Source organism: Bactrocera neohumeralis, unplaced genomic scaffold, assembly GCF_024586455.1.
Source record: "Bactrocera neohumeralis isolate Rockhampton unplaced genomic scaffold, APGP_CSIRO_Bneo_wtdbg2-racon-allhic-juicebox.fasta_v2 cluster11, whole genome shotgun sequence".
NCBI classification, from domain to species: Eukaryota; Metazoa; Arthropoda; class Insecta; order Diptera; family Tephritidae; genus Bactrocera; species Bactrocera neohumeralis.
The window spans coordinates 19536081-19543462 of record NW_026089624.1 but is presented as its reverse complement, the minus strand read 5'-3'; the positions used below and the strand labels follow the sequence as shown (position 1 = coordinate 19543462).

At 37.9% G+C, this 7382-nt stretch overlaps 1 pseudogene; it reads left to right on the top strand.

The window, feature by feature from the left end:
* Positions 1 to 1916: 1916 nt before the first annotated feature.
* LOC126766353 (small nucleolar RNA U3) lies at positions 1917 to 2056 on the top strand (annotated as a pseudogene).
* Positions 2057 to 7382: the final 5326 nt, after the last annotated feature.

Genomic DNA, 7382 nt, shown 5'->3' with positions numbered 1-7382 from the left:
GCGATTACACAAAAATTAAGCTCAACAGAACCTTAAAATGTAGTAAAATGAGGTTGAGGCTGAGGTGAAACAAAACATTTTGTTACCAAATTGTACAAATTGAAAAAAGGAGTAGAGAAATAATTTGCATCGGTTAACATATATTTTTAAAGTTATGTTAAGTAAATTTTGTTAGAAATGGTTTATACCTGCACCGCAGCCTCGCTATCAAGCAAAAGCACCTTGTTCAGAATCAGGCGCGGATCCACCCCCCAAACGTTAAAAGTTATACATTATTTCTAGCATAAGTGACACTCCGCGAAGAAAAGGACTTTGAGTTGCAAGTACAAAGTTATAAAATAAAAGTAATTAAAAATTTCTATACAATGTTCACATGTGTTGATTAAATCGCCCTAATAGCCTTTTACGCACATTAGTTATTGGATCAATTATCGGCTTATCTTTAGTCGAGTAGCTAGCTGTGCGGAAGGCAAAAAGTGGTCTCTCAATTTTAATCTTAATATACTAAATTAATTTGGCAATGCGAAAAGACTTTAATGATTTATATAATTGTTTTTGATTTATAATAATCACGTGTGAATGAGCTATTTTAGCTCCAAAAAATAACGATATTCACCCTTTCAAATGCAACGGTCATTGCCCGGCAATGAGAAATTGTTCAAATCGAACGACATTGTTACCGATCCTGACGAAGCAATCAAATATTCTGTTGAGTTTTTTGAATTAACCTACGAAAGCCACGACATATTATATATTGACTCTTTTATCATTTTGCTTCTAAAAATATTGTTCATCAACTCGCATTAAGATAAAATTAAAGAAACATTATTGATTATAACGAATTGATTCTACAAAAATTGAAGTTATTTCACATTAAAAAATAAGGAAATTATTTCATTATTTGTGATTATTTTAAGCCTACGTTTGCCACTGCGCTTCCCACAGGTTGCCACTACACGTGTCGCACTCTCTGCGATTTAGTTGATGTCTTAAAGGCTAGCCAGTCAAAAACGCTACTCCCTTCCTTCCTTTTCCTTCCTTATCGGCAAAATGTGTGCACAGTGAAAAACGTGGTAAAAACGCAGAAATCAGCTGTTCTCTTTTGTTTACATTTCATTTGTTTGGCATTTCATACAATTCTAAAAATTGTGTCAGCAGCAACCTGGAAGTGGACAATAGTGATCAAATGTTTTTAGAATTGTGCGAATTGTACTCTTTATATAGTTTATATAAACAGTATAAAAACAAAAAAACGAAAGAGAAGGTACAAAATACGCCCAATCAATCAAAACTGGGGCGTTTGCGGTTACCAGATAAAAACTTTTCTGGAACAACTTTCTGAAGTTATACTTCTTATACGAGTTCGGAAAAGGTTGCGATAGATTCAGGTTGCGCAACCTTGCTCAATATGAATCTACGCAACCTTGTCTGCGAAGATTTTCGAGCAGCAAGCGAAGCGGTGACAATCGGCCAACGTTTGTTCGTTTCTTTCGGCACAGCTCGGCTTTTCTACCAACAACACAATGTTGCCATGCTTATGCTGTTGTTGTTTTTGTAGAACAATGTTTCAATTTTTGGTAGGTGGCATATTCAATTAAAAAATCAATTCTGTTGGGATTCAAACCTACGTACCTACGTGCTCGTCGTAACTTTTGAAGCGCTTACCACCTAGACCACCATTGACACTTGTATTGCGTTGTCCTAATTATGGTTTGGTTATGCATGAAAGAAATATACAATGGATTGCCGATTGTTACCTCTTTCCTTGCTGCTGCTGCGCATATGTATGTTTGTATGCTTGTTCATTATTGTTATACTGCTTTTTCTTTCCTTTGTCTTTCATTTCTGCGAATTCTCAACTATTTTATGTGCCCTTTTGTTGAAATACCCTGCGTTGGTCCATTTTTTGGAAATCGACCCGCGATGACGAGGTATGGTTTTATCTGACAGCGTGAAGTTTAAGAAGTTCATTTCTAATTTTGTCTTGTGGCATATTAGAAATGATGTTTCTTTGAAAATCGTTCGCTTACAACGGATAAAACGACTTCTGAGTGGTGATTTTAATGAATGAATTCCTTTTGGTTGAAATGCTCTGCGTTGGCCGTTGAAAAGTTAAGACTATACTTCTCAGGATCATTCATTTCTTCAAAGAAATTAATGAACTTTAGAAATATGCATATTTGCATTATTTCGTTGTCATTTCCATATTCGTAGCAATAGAATTTTTATGACATAAGTAAAGTAATGGCCACCGATTGTCACCCCTTGCCGCTGTAGCAGCTTCGCCTACAAACATGCGTAAATATGTATGTATATATACGTATGATCGTGAATACATATCGACGCAGATTTTTGCGAGAAGCACCAGAAAGTTGTGCAATTTATGATTTTTAGCTTTTGCCATCGTCGCGAAAAGACGACTTGTTGGCAAAGGCATGCTCGGGGAGATAATAAATTATAATAAATTTATAAAATGTGAACTTAAGTTTTCTAGTTTTCTTTCATACAAAATGATATGCATTTCTTAGAATATCACTAAGAAGTATAACTTCATCCGCGCGTAGGGACTTCACGCACCTTTTTTGCATACAAGGATGCCACCGGACGTTTATAATTTGCTTCTGAATTTGGTATTGAAATCCCTGAAGAAGCCAAGGCAGCGGATTGGACCCGAGGAAAGGCTCTCGTTGGTATTACTATAAGTTGATTTGTTGTGTTTTGCGAATTAATACACGTATACATGTATATACATATGTACTTCTCTTACAATTGTTAGCTATTTGTCACAAGGCGTGTCGGTGCAGAGCATTGCATGGAGCTATAAATTAGGAAAGTCAACAGTTCGCGAAATCATATGAGAGACGTGTGAAGTAATCTGGCAACTACTTTCCCCAATTTATGTAAGCGAGCCAACAGAGTCTCAATACAAGGACATTGCTCTAGATTTTTATAATATGTGGAACATTCCGAATTGTGTCGGTGCAATTGGTGGTAAACACGTTGCTATTAAGTGCCCGGCCAATTCCAATTCGATGTTTTACAATTATAAAAAATTCTTTTGCATCGTTTTGATGGCTGTATGTGATGCGAAATATACGTTCACAGCAGTTAGTATTGGCAGCTATGGAAGTCAAAGTGACGGAGGTACTGTATATTAAATTGATTAACATTATGGTATAATGCATTTCTGTTATTATTTATGCAGGAATCTTTCGACTTACTCCATTTGGCCATGCATTAATACAAAACACTCTGCTTTTGCCACCGCCTGTACCACTGTCTGACGTGTCACCAGAACCTTTTCCATACTTTTTCGTTGGAGATGCCGCATTCCCATTACGAAATAATTTAATGCGCCCATTTCCTGGAGCTAATCTAACACACACGAAACGTATTTTCAATTATCGATTGTCACGCGCTCGTAGAGTCATAGAAAATTCCTTTGGTATATTGACTGCTCGGTGGAGAATTTTGAAAACAACGATTGAATGTAATCCAGAAAATTGTGAAAAATTGTGTTGGCTTGCATAGCCTTACACAATTTTATAATGTTGAATGAGCACAATCGCTGGTATTGTCCGGAGAACTATGTAGATCAAGTGGAAGGACATAACATTGTTCATGCCGGTGAGTGGCGCCGGGAAACTGAAAACAACTCTTTACGACCAATGCGAACTTCGGTGTGTAGAGGTCCTTCAACTGCGTTTTACCTACGGGAGAGACTTGCTAACTATTTTATAAATGAAGGATCTGTACCATTCCAGAACAATTAAGACTCTATTACAGGAGGACCATATGCTCCTGGAGGACCTTATTAAAATTAAATACCATTTTTTTTTTAGTTCATGAGATCATTTCATTTTTTATTTTCAGAATTATTTACATAAGAATGAATGAACAACATATATGTAAAAAATTAAAATAATAATTTAAAAATAAATAATTCATTTATATACGTATACTAAATATTAAATTAACTTAATGTTTTATTTAATATCACTCTCCTCTCTACACTTCAAACGCAGCTTGCAACATTTTTTCGATAGCCCTAGCTTGTTTTGCCTCATCCATTTTATTTAAAATGGACACGGCTAAATGATTGCACACTTGTTGATTGTTGTTGTTGTTGGATCTGCATGGTTGTTTGTGTTGACCATTTATTTTTGAAAATTTCGATGGCTTCCATCATTTTCTCGTCAACATCGCTATTAGTTGGCCCAGATTGAAATCGCTTTCTGCCCTTTTGGGTAGCCACCTGCGTAGAGCAGGATGGAGAGGGAAGCGAGGTGGATGAGGAAGGAGTCGAGTCGGCGACAGGAGGCGATGGCGACGGCAGCGATATTACGAGTGGACTTATAGTCGGATTGGACCATAGCGGTGATGGCACTTCCACCTCCTGCTTTTATTTCTCTTGTTTACACAAGAGCAGCCGTTTGTATCGGTCGAGTTATTACAACTGATTTGCTTAATAAAATATTGCGACGACTACGCCTAAATACCTGACTCTTTGTTTTACCTGTCAGTTGCTGCACATGTTTTGCCGTGTGACTTGCAAAATGCAATTCGGCAATTTACCTCTTGCTTTTCCGCTGTAACGATGTTGTTGTTGTCACGCGCTACCTAGTCGACGCTTCGTCATCAGTATCGGTGGGAGAGTTGTTGTTACGCTATTTCCACACTCAAACCTGCCGACGCACCGTCAGCAATATCGGTGCGAGTGGAGTGTTGACCGGATACGTGTTTATCGGTGTTAACTACCCCCCCTCTTGAAATGAAGGCGTCCTCGGCTTCTTTGATGACTTTATTCAATATCACCATGCTAGTTCGTCTTCGTTTCACTAAGATTGCTCCAACTACAGAGATGACAAATAGGAGCAAGATAAGTGCGCCTCCTGATTGTAATGAATGGGCGTTAACGAGATCATGCAGCCTCGCTATGTGCTTAATGTTCCTCATATTTACTTTCTGTAAGTATGGTAACGATAGTAAATTAATGTGTTCGGTGAAATTTACATATTGTGCGCGTGCAGCTTCGGGATGCGATCGAATAGTTTTAGCCCAGTTGACGTAGGTCGTAGTGTTTACCATAATCTCTGAATCAAATGTTACAAGGAAAGTTCCCTTCGTTAGTTTCGTCAAGTTCTGGGATTGTATAGACGCTGGTTGATCGTTGATTACCAGGATGCCATTATCAACTTCCTCAATAGCGGGAACGTTATCGGCGGATTTTGACTTACATTTTGCGGAGTGTTGGTTAAGTAGTTGTAGCGTACAGGGGTTTCCTTCAGAGGCTGACAAAAGTTTGCCGCTACAGCTTCCTTGCAGTTGTAGAGTGGAATGTATCTACCATTACATTCAGCAATAACGTCTGTTTCTAGAGAGATAATTTTTCCGTCATGGATCACTGGCAGCAACTTTACATTATTACAGAATCTGTCTATTTTTGGGAATTTAATAACAAAGTAAATGCAATTCGTATCTTGAAATATCTTAATTTTAGAAATGGACAATAAATCACTTATGCTAATATTTGCAGAGTGTTCAGCAGCTAACAACCCATTGATCTCCATACCATTTAGCAGGATAGGGTTGACGATATTTAACCTGCCCAGAGTGATTGACGTTAAAATGGTTTCCAATTCCATTATAACTGCTCTATTTCTGGCGGAGGCTAGAGAAAAGAGATATCCCGTATCTATTTGAGTGCTTTTTGCATTTTGTAGTAATTTGTTTACTGTCACTGTCAATTCGTTTATTTTCTTTTGTGTAGCTGAATTTATCGCTATTTGTTGTTCGTTTGTTTCTAATAGGGCATTGGTTCTGGTCTCGAGCATTTTAAAGTCGTCGGAGTCTGGAGTCCCTGTTATGTATTTCAAGGCAGTCCCCAGAATATTTATACCTCTAGCGTACCGATGGTGTATTTTTATTGCGTCCAATAGTTGCAATATTTCATTAGCGTCGTTCTCTAATAGTCGTTTAATATGTGATTGTGGGAATTGGATCAGTAGTTCGTCTGTCTCCTCAGCTACTGCTTCGAATGTTGATAAATTAGTTCTATGAAGTAGAAAGTCATGCTGCTCATAAACAGCTACAGCTCCGGATGTAATTGGAATGTAATAAGAGTTGGTATAGTCGAGAATTTCCGCGTTAGCTCGAAAGCTTAACGAAAGCAGAATGATCCTAAGGGCGACAGAAGGGAGAGCAGTCAGTGTCTTAAATTACTTTTGTGCACTTTTCGTTCATCAATTATAACAAATGTCCCAAGATCCTTTTGGATTACTTTTTCGGTGTAAAGTTTTGAAAATTTGTTTCCTATTCTTTTATTAGTCTTCACATAAACTTTATCCCCTGGATTATACTGTCGTGTTTGTCTATTTTCATTATGTTTTTGTAAATCTTTCTGCTGAATACGTGTAAGTCTAGTTTTTATTTCCCTTATTAATTCGTCCGGTATTGAATGTATTACGTCTATTGGTTTTTTGTTCGTTACTGAATGAATTGTGCGGTTGTACTTAGCTGTGGCTAGCAGAATTAGCTCAATTGTGTTAGCGATACCAGTCTCAAGCTTCTGACAGCGGGCGATTTCCGTGAGGGTACTGTGGAATCTTTCTACCTGACCGTTCGTCGTACTATGGGCGGGTGGGGTGTTGTAGATTTCGACGCCAAAGTGATTTTTGAGTATAGATTTAATGGTTTCTGAATTCAAAGATCTCTCATTGTCACAGACCAACACCTTAGTATTTCTGTAAAAGTTGAGAAGTTCGTATATGGCTTCTTTAACATCAACTATGGCTCTAGATTTGATTGGAAATACTATTGCAAACTTTGAGAACTTGTCTATTGATGTTAGGAAATGTGTCTTATCGGTGGAATAAACGTCAACATGAAGGATTTCTCCCGGATATTCAGGTAAAGGAGTCGATCCTATTTCTGGGTTTGGGGGATGCCGTTGGTATTTGGCCTCGTGGCATATCTTGCAATTAGAAATTATTTCCCTCAAAATTTGCCGTATTTCGGGGAAATAATAACTTTCAAGGACTTGTTCCTGGTTTTCGCGGAGTGACCGATGAGCTCGGTTATGTTCAATTTGAAGTATCTCGCGCTGGTCATCTTTGTTGAAGACATCTATTACCTGTTTGGTGGTATGACGGAATTTGGCGGCCGGATATGCCGTGACCAGCTCATCTTGAATCTTTGCCAAGATGGGCAATTCACACTGCAAGCCGTTCACAACATTTGGGTTGACGCATTGTTTTATAGTTTTCATCAGTTCCCCTACGTTATTGAACGATATTCGGTGCCTCATTCGGGATTTAAATATAATTTTCGAGTTAAGCGTTGTGGAATTTCCTTCTTCAAGGACTATTTGATTCCGAAAACAA